The 22380-nt window shown below is 37.6% G+C and overlaps 2 long non-coding RNA genes across 3 annotated transcripts in view; one reads left to right on the top strand and one right to left on the bottom strand.

Moving 5' to 3' along the window:
- The first annotated feature begins 1881 nt into the window (after positions 1-1881).
- The window catches only part of LOC111923734 (uncharacterized), a 26751-nt gene continuing 6252 nt past the window's right edge, over positions 1882-22380 (top strand). The window contains exons 1-3 of one of the 2 annotated variants that reach the window (XR_002861238.2): positions 1882-1968; positions 3004-3035; positions 12458-12542. This is a non-coding gene — a long non-coding RNA (uncharacterized LOC111923734). Of the gene's footprint in view, positions 1969-3003; positions 3036-12457; positions 12543-22380 lie in introns of those variants that run through there. The other variant, XR_015273981.1, reaches the window with a different exon arrangement.
- Positions 20127-22380, bottom strand: part of LOC147655743 (uncharacterized) — a 21998-nt gene continuing 19744 nt past the window's right edge. The window contains exon 3 of the long non-coding RNA XR_015273998.1: positions 20127-22002. This is a non-coding gene — a long non-coding RNA (uncharacterized LOC147655743). The remainder of the gene's footprint in view (positions 22003-22380) is intronic.

Raw genomic sequence — 22380 nt, 5'->3', positions numbered from 1 at the left:
AAAAAAAATGGCAGACTGCAACATGAAACTTCTAACGTACGGCCACTAATTTCAGCAATAGGGATTCAACAGTTAACATACATCACATCAAAAGATGTATTAGTCTGGTTTTTATGCCTTTTTATGTTCTTCACTGTTTTACACTTGTCTATAAATCAATCTGTAATGGCAAAGGGAGGACAAAACCCTTCTTTACATGAATTCCCAACAAGCACAGATATCCACTTCAGTGAAATTACTCCCATGCATTTGGTGGACCCTTATCTGCAGCCAGGCAGCAACCGTGATGAAACCATACACATGAAAAAACATATTGGAGCCCATTCTATTACCACAGAATTTAATATATTTAATATAGCCATCAATATAGAAGATAGATCCATTAACTTGCTTCCATTACATCCTTTTTGTGAAAGTTGCTGCTATTTTGTTGTGTTTTTTTCTCCTTGATTACAAGAGTCGTGTATAGCTGACACAACACTGAACAGAAGATTCTTTCTGTTCACCAGGACACAAGACCTGAGTAAACATACACTGGAATCTCAGGATAGGTTTATTTGACAACTGAAGGGACTGTCTCATCTGTATTTGATAATATTTGTGCTTACTTGCTTGTCAATTCTTCATTATCATCTGCTATAAAACACATAAGTTCTGATCTGAAATGGTTGTATCTATTTGGACAAGAGCCCTGAGGATAGGAGGGTCTGTTGTGGGTATCATTGCTTTTTTTTTTCACTGTACTGCTGCTTTGAATTAATTGCAACTGCCTATGGAAATGTGATCCCTTAAGAATGTAGAGAAATACATTATTAATGATTATGTATGAAGAATTGCTAGATTCCCCTGTACTCTGGCTGCTATGAATTTCACACCATGATTCCCAAAGAAAAATTAAAAACAAAGTAAGACCAATGTAACTTGAAATGAAAACAGCAGCATTTCCAAACCAAATTTTTGACACAGGAAATTCAGAGTTAAACAGAAGAAAATCCAAGTGGTTCATGGACACAATTAAAATACCTGAGCAGCTCCTTTCCTCTTTGATGCCATAACTCCAGGATGTGATAGAGGTAAATAATTTTGCCAAGTCAGTTTATACTACATAGATAGGATCAAAAGCCACCTTTGGCTTTAAAAGTATTTGCACTGCATTTCACAGTATCGGTTCAGTTTCTTTATGGGCTATAAATGTACACCTGCTCTGTGCTTTTAGCTGCGTAACATAACCAGAAGTTCTGAAAATCAAATTATTTCAGACCAACCAAAAGAGGGAAATGAAATCCTAAATGGGAAGTGCAGAAGAGGCAATGGGCTTCCCAGGTCTCATGCCAGCAGAGCCTATTGCTGTGGGTTTTCCAGGTCAGGTTAAACTTCTTATGGTGTTAGGACTTGTTCTTAAAAAAATCCCCATAGTTAAAAATGAGCGGGAATTCAAAATATGGCCAAAGTTTTGCCCAAAACCATAAGTGGTTTTTTTTTTTTTCCCTTCTAACTACATTTGACATTATTTCTGCCACAAGCCTTGCCTCAAAGTTTACCAAGAAACTCTGTCCAAAAGAATATTTGCAATGTTATACTTCATTTGTAGAAGGTCATGCATAGTGAAGCACACACAATGAATTAGCAGTTGTGGTAAATGCTAAAGTGGGAAACATTGTTTAAATGGAAAAAAAATATGAATTGATGAATTATGGTGTTGCCACTGTGCTGTTCACTTATACTCAATATTCACAGAGATAGTGCAGAAATGAATGTACAGCTAAATTATATGCAATTACACTCAGGGAAATGCTCAGTAGAAAGCTTTATGTTGTACTCATCTGTTTGTTTCTTCTGCCTATGTTCATTCAAAACCCACCTCCAATGGCACAGCAATCACAACAACTGGCTGCCCCTCCACCCTGCAGGTAAGAAGTTTCACTGAGATAGCCAAAGGATGAGATCCCACTTCTTGTGGTCCTAAAGGTAATGTCCTGGTTGGTGGGGTGGGGGGACAGGCAGGTGTGCAGACGGGCATTGACATGACACGCTTCTGTGACTGCCATACAAAGCAAAAGAGGGAAAATGCCATTATTAAGTAATTGGAGTAGGAATTACTACATTTAATTTCTACATTTTCAGAGGCAGCTCTTTTGCAAACTTGTCAAATTTGTACCTAGCACGAGTATCATGTGGTGAAAACTGTCAATGAGCACTGAGACTGTGGAAAAAGGGTGCATAACCTGAGGGAGTCTACCAATGTTTACTCATACACATATGCACAGTGCTAGCATTACTGTTCAGATGCAGCTTTAAGTCCTTTTAATATACGTGCAAATGCCTATGCCATTGCACCCATAATGTCTGTAAAGTGACCACATATTTCAAATTTGGCTTAAGCAGCTACATCCCATTTAAACTGGCCTTTTTGATAATGGTATTTTTGCTTTTTCTTTGAGTGACCTAGCATGCCTCTTGTTATGCATACAAGTAAGCATGAATTGTTGCAACTCCTTTTGTCAAAAGGTATGGTTTTCCTCAAAGCTTGTCTGTACTCAAACTTTTCACAAGGGCCAGCCTGTCTTTGCAATCTGATGGGTTTGATATGGTTATGAATTGTGTGCAGTCTGTGTTTTTTGTGTTCTGTGTTTGTTTCATTATATATAGAAGTTGGAGTGCACCCTTTCCTTTGCCACACAGCTTGATGCTAGGTAATTAAAAAAATTTAAGGGCATGTGCTTCACCTTGTGAATGCCTCAGTGTGTCTGTGTGTCTCTGTGTGTGTGTGAGACTTGCTGAGCTCTCAGAGCAGAATCTGGAGCCCATTGGGAGTATGTGCAGGATGGATTTCATTGCCGAAAAAAAGCGAAAAACAAAATAAGAAAGTAATTTTATAGTGCTTCTGATTGCTTGCCTCAATTTAGACAATACTTGTAAAATTGTCTATGACTGTTTGTCAAAGTCTATGAGTCTTTATTTTTGTAAATAGGTACCTCTAAACACAATTTTTTCACCTTACAGGGCTCTCCATGAAAATAATTTCTTTAACAAAGGTGAGTCACATAATGAACCAGTAACAGCTGGGGGAAATCCTGATGGAAAGTAGCGCTCTCATCATTAGTGCTGTGTGTGGTAAATTAGGAGCAGGCTCTTCAGGAAATGAGGACAAAAAGGTGGAATTGCTGCTCATTGAGAGTTTGTCTTGAGCATAGAGTTCATGCTCTTTAAGAACAATAAGAACTTCCTAATTCTGTGTTTGATATATATACATATATATATATATATATATATATATATATATATATATATATACACATATATATACATACATAACTTGGGGGAATTTAGATCACTAGCTAATACACAAAAGTTATAAAATTGGCTACTCCAAAGAGTTTTAAGTTTCAGTGATACTTTGGGAATGTTAGGGGCAAAGAATTAAATATAGTTGTCTAGGGATATCATAAATATGTGAAAATGACTGAATACATAACCATAATTTTGTTTCTTTATTTATAAAGCATTAAAATGCTGTCTTAATGTAGTACTGAGAAATTCCCAGCCTTCCTTCTCTTTCAAATGTGGAGAGGTCCTTTCATCTTCCACTACAGCAGTAGCCTAGGGACTCTTGACAAGTACATATTTCTACCCAGATATTTTATATTGTTTGTAGATAAGTAGTCCATTTTTTTCCCCGAAATTCCCTGCATTCATAACAGCACAGTGGAAAATATTTACATTACTGTATATTTAACCACAATACCTGTCAAGAAAAAACAATTTTATTGTGCAAGGCATTGTATGAAGGGAAAACAAAATGTTCATACTTTGGAATCGATTTTTATCTGAAGGAAGAATAATCACTCAATACTTGAGAAAACAATGTGCCATTTTCAGACAGAGAAGATAACTTTTAGAAAACATAACAAATAAATCTATAAATTACAGCTGAAAGATTCATATAATAAGAGCAACCTAGTTTTTGAAAAACCTTATTGCAAGCCTCTTATCTATTTTTATCAAAAATGAAATGTACTTGCAGTGATGAAGTGATGATTGCATTTAAAAGGAAGTGTGACTCCCTCCAAAGAATAACTGCTTTCAGGACCTGATTTGATGTTAGAAGTAATAATAATATCCTTAACCAATCATTCTTGCAGTATTCATAAACTTACACGTAGCAGAAAGTAATTTAATATGTGTATAAGCTTGTAAAGCTTTTCCTCTACCAGTACCAGTTTTGTAAAGTTTGTGTACCTTCTGCAGAGTTTTAAGAGCTTACCTGGGTTGGAGTGAGTTCTAGACAGGAGGTAGCCAATATTCTGTATATTTATCAGTGCTCACTTAAATACAATGCATGTAACAACCTACCATGGTAACAGGGAAGTTTCTGTATTTTCTTTTAAACAATTCACAGTAAATTGATGATTTTTCCCTAACCCACAGACAGAACACTGAATTTTAAGAGACAGATTTGAAATACAAAAATCTAGAAAATAAACTAATGTGTCCTGGAATATCAAAAGTAGGGAAACTTCTTGGTTTAGACAGACATGCAATTTACACCAAAAGCATTTGTGAATATTCTCATTATGTGCATTTCGTTTTTTAGTTATTGTAACTATAAAGTTGGGCTGGGTCTTCAGTTTGTTTTTTTTTTAAAAAGTGGTCATTGACCAGCATCAGGGCTGTGAGTTTACTTGAATTCCTTCCTGATCCAGGTTTAGTCAATCTTGCTGTATCTGCATGAGAAAATTGTTGAAATGAGTGAGGTGAAGTTATTTGAAGGGACAAGGTGGCTTTTGCACATTTAGGAATGTAATTTCCATTGATGATGGGTAAGTAGTTATTTTAGAAGTGCCTGTCACCAAGTTTCTTAAAAGTTTATTTACTCTTTCCTCCCCCCTTTTAAGATTTATCACCATTTGCAAAGTACTTTTATTTAATATTCTTCCTTACTTCAGAACTGGTTTATTCAGTTTTCTGATAATTGACACCACCAAGAGTACCGAAACTGTGTTTAATAGCTTCCCAAATATTAAATTTTCCTTTATTAAAAAGTAGTCCATTGAGAAAACTTACTTCAAAATCAGCGCATCCAAATGCCAGAGACAGAAATTCAAACTAGTCCAAAACAAAGGTAAATCAGTAACCATGTGTTACTGCCTCTATTTCATGGTATCTCCAACGTTGATGACTACTAGAACCTTTCTACTGATTTCATTCTTTGAAGTGCAGTTTGCTAGTTAAATCATGAATCCTTTCAGAGCTGGAAAACTACTGGAAGCAGAATTTTGGATCTTGCCTGTGCCATTGTATCACAGCAGAGACATAAGTCTCAAGTAAAACCTAGAGATCATAAATTGAGGTTGAATGCAACTATAGTAACAGTATAGAGACTGCTAGCAGTGGAGTGTGGGGTGTAGGATGGAGACAGCAGTCACAAGTTAGTAGGGCCAAGACTAAAATCTGGTCTTCCTCGTTGCATTTACAAAACTAGCTTTGGCAGGATGCACTACCTCATATAAGCCTTCATCTTTTGAATTCTTACCAATGGGTTTTGCTCATGACCTCTTTCACCACCAGCAAAGGTGTAAAACTTAATGGAGAGAGACACCTTTGCTTTCATCTATATGGCTTCTGCTGAGTCCTGATCACACCAAATGTGTTAAATTTCTTGCCGTATTGTAGTTTCATTTCCATTGTTTACAGCCTTCAGAAACACAATAACCCAGCACTTACGGTTGCTTCTCTTTTTTTCTCCTCCTTGGAAATTGCAGTTTCACTTTCAAAAGCTCAATCAGCGGCTATTCATTTACAAGCCACAGTAAAACTTTACCAGGTCCCACCTGCTGGCTGGCTGCTATTGGGATGGGCAGACCAGACTTCACAGAGGGGAAACACATTCCTCTGATTAACAGACAAGGCATGGTGTCCTCCCAAAAGTTTACTGAGGCCTTCAGGCTCTTAGCTTCAGTTAGATGTAAATGGAAAAAGCTATTGAACACTGTAGCTGGTAAGTACAGGTAAGAAGAAGTTAAAAAAAAAAAGAAGAGAACATTTTAATGCAAAGGTGAATTGAATTATGTTGAACTGAATATTGAGTTATGTTTTGGCATATTCACAATAAGCTAACAGCTATGCAGTAGATAATACAGTTTCTTCCACAGTAGACCTTTTGCAAGTGGGCTTACGGAGAATGCAAATTATAAATAATTTATGATAAAAATATATTTATAATTACATACATATGTGCACACATACACTTGAAAATAAGAATTTTTAACACAACTTTATGCATATGCAGTCATTTAACTTTATTTTCAGTAGGGTTCTGTCACTTCTTTATAATTTCACACTGATAGGGAAACACCGCTACTTTGCCTTTGCAATGTTTTGGTTTTCTTTCTGCTGCTTGGCTTTGCTGATGAGAGAACACAGATTAGTTTTTAAATAACTGTAGTTCTTCAGATTGCATAGTATACCACGGATCTGAATTTCAAGAGCCACTACAGTGTTGGGTGAACCATATTTATTAGCTATTAATAGTGAGACTATAACAGGTATCAGAAGCTGCACAAGAAAACCTTAGAAGACTAAACCCCTGGCTGCAATCTCAGCAAATTCTATGTTAGTGGAAATTAGCTTTGTAACGCATTCCTTGTTTTCTTTGGACACCCTTTCTGAACTTTAAGTTATTCTTCTAACTCAAATATGTTTGGTTTTTGCTTGTCTCTTTCTTTATGATATTCAGATTTCATCTTTCCATGGTGACTTTTTTCCTTAGCACTAATTTAGACTAACAACAAAGGCTCATCCGAGGAACTCAAGGGCCAAATATGGCTCAACTGGTATAAATAAATAGGCAGATGTTATTTCCTATCTGTCTCTCATTGTTGTCCACACTGTTATAGTACTGTTGTCTACACCTTTAAAGAAAGGCAAAATAAAAGTAGTAGAAAGACACTCTATAAACCACAGGAAAATTAGAATGTGACAAATTGCATCTTCACATTAAAAATAATTAAATTCCAACCATTAAGTGCAACGCAATATCTATTTATCAAGTTAAATTGTTTTCCTATGGCACAAATACAATTACAGAGGCCTTTTACATATGGATGGTACTTGCTTAAGGACTATTTTTACACTGTATGCATAAATCAAGTTTAATTTCAAGTTTGCTGTTTGGGGTTTTTTACCCCAATCTTTCAGGAGATAGGCAAAAACCTCTTCAGTGATCAAGATGCAGTCCTTTACTTACCAAGGGAACTATGCTTGTGGCATTTTCCATGAACTCAAAAATCCTCATCATTAAATAGCTTGAGCTATTATTTTTTTTTGTCCCCACAACTTGTATTGAAAAACTACTCTAGAACCTCACCACTTTTATGGCCAGAATCTCTCTGACTTTCCAGCCTAAATTTATTCATGGCCAAATTACACCCATTTGTTCTTGTGCCAACATTGTCTGCTAGGGTAAATAGTTCTTTTCCTTGCCTACTGTTTACCGCCCTATTGTGTTTTTAGAGAATAATTATTTCCTGTATCAGTTTTTGTTCCTACTAGACTAAACAAGCAAGAATTTTTGAGCCTTGCTCTTAAAAGCACATCACTGTGGTAATCTATCCAATTTTTCACCTGTTTCACCTTCCACGAATGTGATGAAAAAGATCTCTGTGAGATCTCTCAGGTGCTTTAAGTAATGGCATAATTTTTTTACTTTTGTCTAATAAGAAATAGTTTATCTGGTTTATGGTTAGCATCTGCTTTTTCATGGTTGTATCCCACTGGCAACTCAGTAAGCCTGCAGTCAGCTTCTATGCATACATAGATCTATCTCCTGTGTTATTTACAACTGATATGCTCCTAGTTTACAGCAGATTTTTTAATTAATCCTTGAGTGCATGTCTTCACTGCCAACACCATGCACTTCAAGAGTGAGTTTAGCAGTGTGTATTTTTAATGTGCATTTTCCAAGGGTAACACATGTTTTGGATAAGATGATGCCAAAGATAATAGAAAAATAAAAAGGAATAATGTTGTGAGACCAAAGAGAGGCACTCAGCACACTGACAGCACCAGGCACGACATATTAAGGAATATTGAGTTTTCACTCAATGCTCCAGTGTAATATGATAGAAAGTAAATGTTTGAGTGTGATACACTGCATACAATACATTAGGACATTCTTTTTTGGCCCTGTATACTTACAGCTGCTTAACTGTCGTATTTCAAAATAATTAGGATTATTATATCAATTACTTCCAGGGTAAAAAAAAGCTTTGATGCTGCCCAGTTGTAAAGAGTCCATTTAAGGACCATACATTCTGGAATGAAGACTATGTAACTCTTAAGTTTTAACAGACATGGAGACTTTCACAAACATGTTGATGATTTTAGACTGCAAGTTCAAATAGCTAGGAGTTTAGAAACTAAATCCTTAAGAAAATGATAGATGCTTCTTCATTTTGATGTGGAAGCCAGCAATCTATAAAATACCTTTACCTATGCAATTATAGATAGCAGAAGGGTAGTAAATTCCCACACTTAGCAGCTTCGCCCTTTATTAGAAAGATAGACTACCTTCTTGAAGGTTGTTTTTAGAGGGAGAAAGATTATTTTAAAGTCATGTGATGCTTTGGGTTTTTTTAATTTTTCATAAGAGTGGTGGATGAAAAAATTTATTTAAATTATCTGCTAGGTTGTGCAGCTTTAGAGCATTCTTGAAAAATATTTTTTGTCAGTTTTAAATTTGATGGGAATCTGCTTATTGGGAAGGGAATCTGTGTCTGCTCAGGATTACTTTATTAAGTTATTAAAAGGTAGTTTTACTTAGTGTGCCCTCCTTGACTACTGCTACATAATACCCTCTTTGATGTTGAAGTGGAAAAGCGAACACATTAACTATTTGATGCATTATAAGTAACATTGAATACGTTTTCTTTAGTTTGGGGTACCCTTGTGGAGCTGCTAGCTGCGCAGTAATCACTGCTGTACAAAGTGGGGTGCAGCTCTGGGGTGTCCAGCACAGGAAGGACAACAGCCTGTTGGAGTGAGTCTGGATGAGGGCCAACACGATGATCAGAGAGCTGGAGCATGTCCCCACTGAGGAAAGGCTGAGAGGATTGGGATTATTCAGCCTGGAGAAGAGAAGGCCTTGGGGTGACCTAACTGTGGCCTGCAGTACCTGGAGGGAGCCTGCAGAAAAGGTGGAGAGGAACATTTTGCAAGGTCATGTAGTGAAAGGACAAGGGGAAACAGGTTCAAACTGAAAGAGGAGGTTTAGGTTAGGTATTAGGAAAAGCTTCTTGACTGTGAGGGTGGTGAGGCACAGGAACAGGCTGCCCAGAGAAGCTGTGGATGGCCCTTCCCTGAAAGTGTTCAAGTCTAGGCCGGAGGAGGCTTTGAACGTCCTGGTCCAGTGAAGTCTCTGCACTTGGCAGGGGGTTTGAAACTAGATGATCTTTTAGGTTCCTTCCTTCCAAAACCGTTCTAGTATTCTATGATATGCAAATAGTGGCTTCAAAAAGTAAATAAATTTATATTTCTGTCACAAGGTTTATTTTCTTTACCCATAATTCACTGTATTTTTAGAAATATTTGAGACATCAGAAACTCGCAGGCCTTCACTGCAGCAGGGTACAGCCAAGTGATCATATTAACTTGACAAGATTAATTTAAACCGTTCTTTCCCTTAATATACCTCTTCCTTTTTTGCTAGCTGTAAAAAATAAAAGTTTTTGTCAAACTGGGACAAGGTTTGTTATTAGTCTTTCCTCTTTAGACAATGATACATTTTTTGTGTTGTGTAAGGAAAGGGATTTGCAAAGTGCCTGACAAAGTGAAACATCACAGAAAGTAAAATGTGTAGTAGAGGGCAACACTAATTATTATTTTAATCTCACAGAGGTTCTGGGCTAATTAAAAAAGAATTAAACTACACATGACAGATACCAGTTACATTTCTTCATAAACTGCTGGAGGATGCACAGGACCATAGGGGTGATGAAAGCATTGCAAGAACATACAAGAAAAATAAAACACAATTTCTGCATCCAAGTACAGAGGGTCTTGCAGGTAAATATGGCATACTTTTTTGACAAGATGTTCTTTTGCACAGTATAGTTTTGTTATTGATACAGCTTTTATATAGAAAAACATTTGTTAAGTGATTTAAGAGAGGTTGGGGGGGGGGTAGAGAGAGCAGAAAATCACCCTTCAGCAGTTATTTACATGTGAAATACTCAATACAAAATAAGAGTTTCTCCTCTTGTGCAGTATCTTTTGGTGACATTTTGAAATAAAAGTCAATTATAATTTCCCAAGCTGAGAAAATTTATGCTTCTCTGAGAAGCTGGTCTCATCAGTAAGTTAATACTGTTTGGCATCTGTATAGAGAAGCATCCAGAAAATATTTGCTGTGTAAAACAGTGATTTATTTTTTTTTTTCCTTAGTTGTTTTCTCTTTATTACTTGTGTTAGCTTCCTTGCCATTAGATTTCTTGGAGCTCTGATTCAGGGTGAAACAGACCTGTTGCTTCCTGAAAAAAAGATTATTTAGTATGGAGATGGTAAGGTAAATTTGGTGAATTAAATCTGTTTTAAGAGGGTTCAGGTGGATGTGTACCAGAAGGATATGATAAGAACTATGATAAGTTTCATATTGTAAGGAGTGTCATGCTAATTCAAGATAAAAAGTGAAACAAAAATCCACTCTGGGAATTGTGGATTGAGGAGCTGTGCATCAGCATGGATGCTGCTGTGCCATGCAGGCTAATGCAAGCACATGGCAGCTGATGGGACAGAGCCCTGTGCCTCGCTCCAGCACTGACTTCTGCTTTCCTTTTGGTCTGTCATGGGAGTGGCTTAAAATTATATAGTCTGCAATGATATAGGTCTACAATATGAGGGCTTTGGCACCTTGGTCCTGCTTCAGAGTAGTTTAATGCTGAGAGGAACTCTGTAGCTGATAAGGATTTTTCTGTCTGTCAAGTGACATCTTAAAATCAGGTGTGTCAGAGCTTATTTTGTGTAGATGACTGGCGTGTTGAATGCAAGTAGTTGTTGATTTGTGCTTCCAGAGAGGGCAGCGTGTGTAATGTGCACAGCCTGTGTGACTACTGAATGATATATCTGATTATTTGTGCCCCAGTTTCACTCCCCACACATTTCCCACTTCTTCACACACAGAACTGCAGTAGGCAGGGCTGATTTAGGAGAGTAGGTATTCCCCAGAGGAGCCGAGAAGTGAAAGAAACTGTATCAGCTGGGAGCCAAAAAGCAGCAATGGTGAGATGCTGCAACTCAGGAAGGTTTATAAAACCATAGGTAATTTCCAGTTTCTTTAAATAAATTATTACCCATTTCTTTAATAATCACAGGATACTGTAATTATTAAGGAAACAGGAAATAAATAATAAATTCCTCTCTAAAAAGCACTTTATATATGAGATGTGAAAAATGGTGGAGTTGAAAGGGAGATAAGGTGCTCACACTGTGCACCTGAGCTGGATGTGGGTTACTCCCTTTAAGGTGTGTGGTCTAAGCTTCAGGTGATGGGAGTGGTTCCATGTTTTTTGAAGTTTTGTTTTTTCTTCTTTTTTTCATTTTCCTCCTGGCATATCACAGGCCTTTCCCATGAGCAGTGTCAGTAGCAAAAATTGAGCAGATGTCTGTCTCACTGGGCTGTTCCCATTTTGCTGTATTACATACACTAGGTCTCCCAGCTTTCTTTTTGTGTGTTCCCCTCTCTGTCTGTGCTTCAGCTACACAGTTTGCTCATTTAAAAAACACTATCAACCCCCTCAAAACTGCTAAAAATTACCCTCACAAAGGTCCTGAAAGTTCACTTCCAGATTTGAAGCTGCTCTTTCTTTTTTTCCAATCCTGTGACTTTATCCTCAATTTTGTTGAGTCTTTACAGGCTTTGTGTCACTTGCAGAAACCTAGAAGGTAGATTACTGTAACGTAAGAATTGACTCTTAGAGGCTTCCAGTGTGACCATTCAGGTTGAAAGTCCTTTTAATAAACTTAATCAGTTAATGATAAAAAAAAATCAAAAAACTTTCAAGCCATTTTGGCTTTAACAGCAGAAAAAACCCCAATAAAACAGATACTCTGACGAAATGAAAACAGCAAGTTCACTTATTACTAAAAAGTATAAAATGTTAACAGAAAAGGTATTTTTTAAGTAACATTTATGAGTGTTATACACATGAATATTGAACATCTATTCCCGTAAAATAATCTAGTAAGGAAATAAAACATCCATTTGCATTTTACCTTTGCACATAGGTTTATTAAGATAATATATGTATCTTTTTGTATGCTGAGCCATTGCTTTGTCTCTGTCTCAGCCTGTCCAGGGTGTATGAATATTGACTAATGCACACCCCATGGTGTATTATTGCTTACTTGAAGCATAATACCACATGACCTTGTTTTTTCTCTTAATTATATTTTTCCCTTGTAGGAAAGTAAGTTTGCTCACTCTGAATCGTGCCAAACCGCATAATTTGGAAAAGAATATTGTGGCTCTACTTGGAAAGTACTAATTGGGCTGTAGCCATCACTGGGAAAGCTGTATAGTCTTTTATTATTTTAACTGGCCAAATGCCCTTTGTTACCACATTAACAGTCTCCCTATGGTGCATGTAACTTTGATGTTATTTCCACTTTTAAGCTAAATTTGACCAGATGAAAGACACAAACCCTCCAATTTTGAAATAAAAAAATAGCATGTTTTGTTAATCCTGTACTTCAGAAGGAAAGTCTGTGAAAATGATAACCTTTGTCTGCTGGCCAAAGTTTTTGTTCAGTAAACCCATCCTGCCAGCTGTTCTCATTGGCAAGAGGAAAGATAATATTTTGGTATCTCTAATATCTCCATTTTGAGTCGAAGTTCTGCTTGTGCCATCACTTAAATCATGCATGTTAACATCGGTCTGGCAAACAATGCTGCACTTTTTAAACAGACCTCAGTTTGGATGGTATCACCGCAATGTTGCAATAAAGCTGCTTCAGATTACCACATAGAGCTGAAATCACACGTTGCCTGTGGACTCTTGCTGGTGCTCTGGACTGTGCTGCTGAAGAACTGCTTTCAAAGGCTAAAAAAGACACTGAAAGAGATTTAAAGGTACATTTTAGTCTGATGTCACCAGGAGCTAAAGATGCAAAACACCAAGTCTGGGCTCCCACTCACATCTCTTGAAGGAGACTGGACAAGGATCATCTTGGTGACTAAGATCCAGTCCTTAGCAAGGAGAAGGGACAGCCAGAGAAACACTGGCATTTCTAAGAGACACAAAGTGGTCACCTAAAGCTCTAGGCCTAGACAGATACACTTTTCACATTGAGACTATCTGAATCAACATGTGCATGGTGAATGCTCTCTCTCCAGATCCATCTTTGACTGAAAGTTTTAATTTCTGCTGGAACATAAAGGGTGTTCTCATCATGTTTAAGAACATTTAAGAATGTCTTTCTCAGTTTACAGGTAACCTGAAGCCAGGGTGGTTACAGGCATATTGGATACCACACCTTGGCAGAGGATTATTTCTGCACAGGTTTCAGGACAGCTCATCACTAAAGACTTATAAGGGGAGAAAAAAAAATTATAATCCTGCAAAAAATTTACTTGGATTCCTTGAAGGTTTCAAAGATTTCTTAAAGTCCCTCAATGAGCACAAGCAAATTGATTAGGATAAAAGTAGGTCTCAAGCCTTTGCCTGATTAGACATAAAGCCTCTTTCACTAAAATGAAGCATGAGGGAAGACAAGAGAGTCTCTTAAAACAAGCATTTAATTCATTTGTGCATTACTGTAATTATACTATTGTCTTAAATGCTCTCAGGTTAATGGTGCTTTTGACAATGCAACCTTGCACAATCTGAAAGAGAACTGTGCCCTCCCTGAATCTAACTGGCTCCTTTATAGCCTTCTACTTGCATTTGACAGTGTAAGGCACATTCCAAAGAAAATGAGGATAGTTCCTGTGTCCTGCTCACCTACTATTTTTGTAACACCTTGATGTAAAAGTTAATAGCAAAATAGATGGTGTACTTTGTTAGCAGGGCCCAGCACAACAACCGTGCTAATGATAATGCAGTTATACCTGGGGTTCAAGTTTTCATTTAAGTACATTTCCCCTGACATCTCCAGTATGTGATTTAAAAAAAGAAAAAAAAAAAAATTTTTTTTCAAATTTTAATTTCCTTCAGAATCATAAAATCATTCAGTACTTTTATAATAACTCCTTCAGGTTAGCTTTCCTCACTGCAGATAAAGCTATAAGTTCTTATTTGAAGTTTTCTTGCTTGCTGAAATGCCAGAGCCTTTCAGGGTACATTTCAGGTAAGGCAAATCTGTCAATCAAATGCAAAAGCAGTAGGGAAACATATTCTAAAATGAAAAATACTTTTTGGGAGCACTCTCTCAGATGACTTCCCCGAATCTGGCTTTTTGCAGTTAGCATGCCTCATGCACCAGCCTGCCCGCTCCCCGTATGTCTCTACATTATTATTAATGCGTACTGCGGTCCCACAAAGGTGTTCCGGGTGGAACCTGGCCCAGAGACCTTGGTGGGAGGGAAACTGTAAACCCTGGCCTCTCTGGATGGGCAGTGTTGCTATGCTCCTGCTCCAAGCCCTGCAGTGGGTGGCTGAGCTGCCCAGGCAGCTTTGTCCCCCACAGCACAGCATCGCCAGGACATGGCCAGGAAACACGCCAGGCTCGGCCCCGCAGGTTGAGTTACTGACACTCGCCAGCTGCTCCTTGAGTGGAAGAACTTCAACACCTTCCTCTTGCCTTGCAGAGGCAATAAATACAGTTATTGCAAAAAATACAATTAAGCCAGTAAAAAGAGGTAGTGCATTGAGAGATGAAGAAACATCTTCCATTTTTAAACTTTGTTCAGAACAACTTGAAAAAGGTAGATGGTCACAACACCTTAAATGAAAGGAAAAGTAATTGGGGAAAAAAGAATCCATGGCCACAGTACATGAAGCAGCCCATGAAAGCCATCTGACCTGTCATTTGAATCCTTCTGTATCAAAGAACTATGTTAACAATAACTGTAATGAAATTAGACTTATTATGCATGCATGAGCAATAAAACTCCCAAAAAGTTCTGCTATGGTAGCATTTGAGGTTAAGAAAAAGAAAGTGGAAGCTTGTAAAAGATGTTTCAAAAATGACAAGCCCAAGAGGAAGATACCTCCCATCAGCTCAAGGTCTCAGAATCAGCACTTAAAAAAAAAAGCTGCTGTGGTTAGAAAAGGTAGTTTATTACCAAAGATTGCATCTCTCACACAGTTTAAGGTGAAAATAAGACATAAACCATAAAGTGATCATATGCCCAAAAAGACACTGACAGGCATCAAAATCTGGTAGATAATACTTTCCTGTAGCAAGCAAGACACCTGTCAAAGAATGTTGCAGTTGATTGCTAAGATATGAAGGAGCACATTGGAGAGAGAAGATCATGCCAGTGAGCTGCAGGAATTCATTGCATCCCTGTTTGCTATAAACTCAAGGAGGTTCACTTGTTGTAAGCCCTTTATACAGCACCCATTGGAGAGATCACTGAAAATTATATTTCAGTTTGTTTCTAAGAAAAAGAAAATAGGATAGGAAACCAAGTTTTAACAATTTCAAAAGATAACAAAAACTAGGATTAGTATGCATGGCAAAGAGAAGACGAAGTGTACTCTAAAATCATGAGTAACAAAGACAGTTCTAATAGAGAATAAAGTTTTTTGTATCATGGGAGGAGACAGTGAACAAGGTGAACAAATGATTTGATGCGTCAAATCATTATGACTCTGAAAACAAAGGAACCCAAAAGTATTTCTTCATACAGTATGGTGGTAACTTGAACCTCCTTGCCACAAAAAGCTGTGGTTTACAGAATTTGATGTGTTAAAGATGTCCTAGACAAACTCATTCATCGGTACTTGTCAAATAAGAAGACTCTACCTCTGACTTTGGAAGCCAGATTGCTAGAATTTCAGAATATAAAGCAGGTAGCTATCACTACATGATTGTTATTTTATAATGATCTTTAGTAATCACCCTCCATTTTTGACCACTTTCCATCGCTTTTGGAGCCAGAATACTAGGCTACATGGATCTTTTTCAGCCTGAACTGGAAAATGATTAAATATAAAATGTTCTTTCATATTTGTTCAGTAAGAGAAATCCTCACACAGTGTGAACTACTCAGGATTCACCCACTTCTGCAGATCTGTAGCAAGTCACAGCAGCTGAGAACCTGCTCAGAACACTTCATGTTGGCTGACACAGCAAAATTGGAAATCCAGCCTCACAAAGCAGTTTTCAGTGAGCTCATTGCACACAAGGCTGTCAACTGACCATTTACAGAGCTTCCCATGAACTGAACCTCTATCAAAATCTCCCTTTCCTCCAGCCCTTTGCTCACAGGGGGTTTTCTACATTTTACATAATACAGTGATGAAGTGAGGCCAGGAAGCTGTGGGATCTTCAGCTTTCATTTTCATGGATTGCTTACAGTAGAAGACTCAGCTGAAACATTCTGTTCCCTTTTTCCCAAGAAAATATCCCTGATGGTACATGCTTAGTCTACAATACTCCACACTGAGTGAGTCTTACATAGCTCACTCCTAGTTGTCCCACCTAAACTTTCTTTCACTCCAATTTCTAGGTCAAATAACAGCATCAAGTAATTTAAATAATAAATAACTCATAGGAAAAACTTTGCTTTGAACAAAAATGCAAAAATTATTTTTTTTTTTCATTTTCAACCACTGAAGCAGAACTGCACTCATTTAGTAAACACCATAACTGAAGTTAACCAGTAATTTTTTTTTCAGGACATACACAGAGAGAGAATTTTTCTGTTGTAATGCAATTCCCTAATGGTCTATCGTTAACATATTATGTTGCTTTCTATATAACCTTGAGAAAAATGCAAAAGGTATTTCATTATAGTATGAGCTATGTAAACATGCAAACATTTCCTGTTGTTTTAAAGAATGACTTCTGTAAGCAGTTATCTACAGTATATCTAAATTAAATAGCCACGGTAGAAGGAAGAGAAGCCATTTTGTATTCAGTCATTAAACAGAATCAGGAACAGTTGCTAAAATAATGTATCCCCATTATTCATTAATACTATGCTTCACTTGTAGGAATAGATACCTGATAAGAATTGTACCAGAACTAAAGATGCTAATGAATGATTAAAGGCTAGGGAGCAGATGCGAAGGGCAAGTAGAACAAGAATACCTCATTCTTTTTTTTTTCTGAGAACATTTATATGTTCTCCTTCATTCTCTTCCACTGAGTTTTGCTTTCTGATCTGTGCCATATAATGGGCTGAACTAGGACTGGATTTGGACTCTTTCCAATCTTATGGAAAGCTGTCTTTCCTAAACTGTGACAAAATAATCAAAAACGTGACAAAATTTATTAACTAGGAGTAATAACAACGTCAAAAATGTCAAGACAAATATTTCATTTAGGTGATCTTCAAAGCATTTCAACTGTACTTACATCTTATAACTAAAAGCCATTTTACAGAAAACCAAAATGTTTAATTTGATGTGTCAAAATCTTGTTTTATAAAAACTAATTTTTCATAGCCTCAAAATCTGATTTGACCTATTTCTGACAAAGTTTTGGCTAAGATAGATAGAGGCATTTTTGGATGATACTTATTTTGTCAAAAAGCTTCAAGCTAGCTTTGTTGTCCATGATTGTCTGTACAAATATCACAGGAAACTTCTGGTATACGTAAAGGCTTAATCAGCTGGAACTTGAATAACATGCAGACACGTATCTAACTGATCCCCAGCTGACTACGAAATCTGTGTCCCATATGCTGTTTAAAAAGGGAGGTTGTAAAATTTAATTAGACAGGAGAAAGAACTGGAGCTTGGTTTCCTGGGATGTTTGTTTGTTTTTTAATTTTTTTAATTTTTTTTTTTACTTTATATGCCTAGTCAAACCCCATATATTAATCCACAGATTGCTCTTCTGCTCACAGGATTTGTACTTGTACTACCTAAATTCACTGAGAATTTTATTTGCATCCCAAGAATTCAGGTCACAGAGAAATCACCTGGAAATGAGTAAACCCATTACAGACACACATGCTAGCTTGCCTGGGAAATTAGCACGCAGTCATTTATACCAGAAATGAATGCTTCACCAAATCAGTGTCTTTCACTCATAGCTGTCATCAGATTCCTCTTTTTTTTTTTTTTTTTTTTTTTTTCTTCCTAGTGAAAGGGCACAGTTTTAGGTAGGAAATCAAAGTTCTCTGACCATTTATAAGTAAATTTGCACAGATCTCTTGTAAAAGTTCACAGACCTCCTGCATCCATGGACTACATGTGGAAAGCAGTACCAGTGCTACAAACTTGTTTCCACACAGGAGCTCCTCACAGTCCACAAAGTGAAGTACATTTACACTGCTTTCAAAAAAATCCATCTATTTCAAGTTCAGTTGCTTTCTGGTTACACAGACTTGTATTTTTAAGTGACTTGTCCAAGTGACAATAGGAGATCCTTGGATTATGGTTAGAAAGCTGATTGGTTACCCAGTCCCATATTCCTGTGTTTTCTGGTTCCAATTCCAGGGGTTTTACCCAACCACTTTGAGAAAATTTTCCTCCTGCTCAATGAAGAATTGTGCTGGTGGTGCAAAACTGAAATGTTGCTACATTTCTTGGGCATAATGAAGTGCTCACAGCACCAGCAGAGACTTTGACTTTACACTTAAGCCTTATTAAGGCTTGGTTACCTTTTGGGGTGGTAGGAAAGCAAGCAAAGAGCCTGATGTGCTCTGCCAGAGCAGCTTTATCAAGCCCTGCAGTGGCAGTCCAGGGGATTACCAGCTGCAGCTGCCTGCCTTCAGCAGGGCAGGATGCCAGCCCTCAGCTGCTCCCCTTGCTCTCCTGACTGCAGAACGTGTACAAACACAGTTTGGTCTCCTTATGACATCTGCACTTAAAAAGCAAGAGGAAAATGCAGGGCCTGGAAAAGACCATCTCCCTGATAGCAGGGCACAAACAGTTAGCTGTCCCCTAACAAATCTAACCACAGTCATCCCTGCACTGAACCAGGTGTGATTCAGTTCAGGCTAAAAATAATCAGATCTTTTTTGGGAGTGTGGCCGGGCAGGATCCGGGTTCTTGGCTCCATAAACAATTTTACAAGAGCTAAAGGAGGGCATAGGCTGGGAATGAGCAGCTGGGAGCTGTTAAGATGTCATTGTCAGTGAATGGCACCGCTTCCCTGAATTTTCACTACAACAGGGCTTGAGTGTTCAGATAATCAGCCATGACATCTGAGATATGGGAGCAGATGGGCCAATACCTGCTTAGAGTGCTCTAGTTTGAGTCACTGAAAAGGACATCTGCCTCTGCTCTCAGGCCGGGTGCCTCAGCAACCCCACTGCAGCTGGGCAGCATCTTCTGTGTGTTTATGAGTGGGTATTTCTCAGAAGCCTTTACTCTTAGTGCTATTTTGAATGAATTTGCACAAGGCAGCCAAAACCTCTCCTGCTGTTAAAATGTACTGAATATCGAGCCCTTGTTACAACACAGGAAGGTACCACAGCTCCCCAGAGAAACAGCTGCAAGAATGTTTTTAAGATGCCAAACCCAGCAACCTTTTCCCTTAGCCTTGTTCAACAAAATAATGGTATCTGAAACTTTTTACTCTGAGGCACACAAGTTTTTGAGACTTCAGCCTTCAGAATGAAAATTTGGCACAGTTAGTGACATCTGAAACTTCTGAAGACAAATATTGGACACCTGTGGCTACATTATCCTTAAATTTAAAAACTTGCTCTGTCTCTTTCCTTGTATTAAGTTCCAGGCCCACCATGTTTTTGTCAGTAACACTCAGGCCAGCATACAACACCAGAAGCATATAGAAATGACTAATATGAAAGGGCTGAATAAAAGGCACTAAAAAACTAAACCAGAAAGAAATCATTGCTTAAGAATTATTGTTTTATTTGCTTGTCATTAGACATCTGTTGACAGGCACTGCAAACATTCCACTTTGTGCCTGGGCTAAATAGTGTCAACTTTGCAGGGATGCCTTCTTCTTCCTCATTGTTTTCACTTGGTTTCTAGGGCAAACAAAACTTTTTTTTTTTTTTAAGCCTTTTAATAAATTAAAGCTGTTATAGAGTTAGAAGTAAATAACTGCATAGTATGGAAATTTCTATCCAGCAAGCCTCAGAACATAACAAAGATCATTATATGAGCTGTATCAAACTCTTTCTTCTCACTTTGTGCCCTCCCTCCCCCCCCACAACCTGGTAATCCCCAGAACTCTGTGGTGACTGAAGTAGAATTTGAGGTCAAGTTTTGTCCTGAAAAAATGTGGAGCCAGCCCTCCTCTTCCTCCCCTCTCCCTGTCATCTGCTGACATTTCCAGATGACAGCATACTGAATCTGAACTGTTTCTTTTGCTGGGAATGCCATCTGTGAGATGGCAGCTGGGGTGGGAGGGAAGGCACATAGCAAATGAACAGTGATAAATATAGACAGTAGACTAAATTCAGGGAAGTTCCACTTCTTTCCAGTGCTACAGATCTTTGCACGCTTCCTTTAAATGGATACAGCTTCTCTGGTGTTTGAACAGCTGGATTGCTTAGCAAGAGAGCAAAGTAGGAACATTGGAAGAGAGATGTCAAACAAGCCAGTTTGGGCAAAATGCTAAGACTACTGAAATTTCCCAAGTCATTCATGGTTCCACTCCATTTCTATCATATTACACTATCCTGGAACTAGCAAGGGAGGAGAAAAAAAAGTTGAATGTATTGTCAAAAGGAATATGTCATAATTTATCCAAAATGAAAAATCAATGAAGATCTGAAGGGAGTATTTCTTGCAGAGCAGAGAAAAAAACAATGTCCAGATAATTGACAACTGAACATCAATTCTACACAAAAAATTCTGGCATAACAATTTCTCATTCTAATACTCAAAAGGACCACTTACATGTGAATCATCTTTTCCCCTGGATTACAGAAGGAATAATTCAGTAATTAAAAACTCATCCTAAGGCACTGAATTCTATAAATAAGATGATGTCAGAGGAAATTCTAGAGATTTAAATTTTGCTTATATTTGTTCACTAGAAGATTGCTAACAGCATCTTGTCTACACAGAAATACAGAAGGCTAAGGTGGGAAGGGACCTCTGGAGATCTTCACGTTCAACCCCTAAGAAGGGTCCAAAAGGTAGCAGGCTGCTCAGGGCCATATCCAGTTGCATTTTGAGCTAACTCTGAAGACACAGATTTCACTTCTCTCTGATTCAGTGTTTGATTACCCTCACAGGACAGAATTTTCTTCTTCTGTTTAATGGAATTCTCTTTGTTTAAATTTGTGCCCTCTGCCTCCTTCCTTTCCCTGGATACCAGTGAGAAGGGAATAGTTCTGTCTTCTTTGTACCATCCTGTATTTATATTATATATATGGATAAGATCCCACCTAAGCCATCTCTTTTCAAGGGTAGTATATTAATAAATATTAGTAAAACATTAATAAAACATGTAAATTTATATGCTTTGGAATCACTTCAGAAATACCTGCCCTGATTTATCCATGGTTTTCACACTGAATACAGCTTTCAAGATATATTTTAGGCAAGTGCCATTGTTGTTAGGAGTTTCATGAACTGAAGAAGAATTTATTAAAGCAACCTTGTTTTCTTTCAAACTATAGGTAGGTAAGTAATTTGGTAAGACATTCTTGTCTTCCTTTCAGTGTTTAGTTAAAACAGACACACATTTCAACTTTTTTTATCTTGCTCATTAATTTTAAGAGCAAACAATCACAAGAAATGAGCTCGATCCTTGAGCCTTTTACTACATTTTAATTTATGGAAGTTCAGATTCACTTGATTTACCTTAACTTTCTTGGCTGACTTTACATAGCACTGCCTGGAAGTAAAGGTTCCATATTCAGTGCTGCAGTTCTCCATACACACAACTTGAAGAGAAGGAAAGGACCTGTCATACCAGTAAAAAAACTTAGCTGATGTTGGCTTACTTCAGCAAAATCTGTGCAATCAAACATGCAAAACTACAGACACATGTCAGCTGTAATAAGTTTTCACTCTATCCTCTCTTCATATTTCCTAAAATGCAGTCCTCTGTGGCAGTAATATTTACCTGCTGTGCAAGATAAGACTTTTTATGATAATTCACAGACATCTTCTATCTCCATTTAGGTATCAAATCTTTTAAAGTTGATACCCCATACTGATAAACAGGTTTCTCAACAGGCAGCATGAAGTTCATATTGCCAGCAGTACATATCTCATCTGGGTGTGGAAAACCACACAATAACTACCTGTACAGGTTGCAGTTCCATGTTTCCCCTTCAGG

The sequence above is a fragment of the Cyanistes caeruleus genome, chromosome 1, assembly GCF_971803275.1.
Source record: "Cyanistes caeruleus chromosome 1, bCyaCae1.hap1.1, whole genome shotgun sequence".
Taxonomy (NCBI): domain Eukaryota; kingdom Metazoa; phylum Chordata; class Aves; order Passeriformes; family Paridae; genus Cyanistes; species Cyanistes caeruleus.
This window is presented reverse-complemented; position numbering and strand designations above follow the sequence as displayed.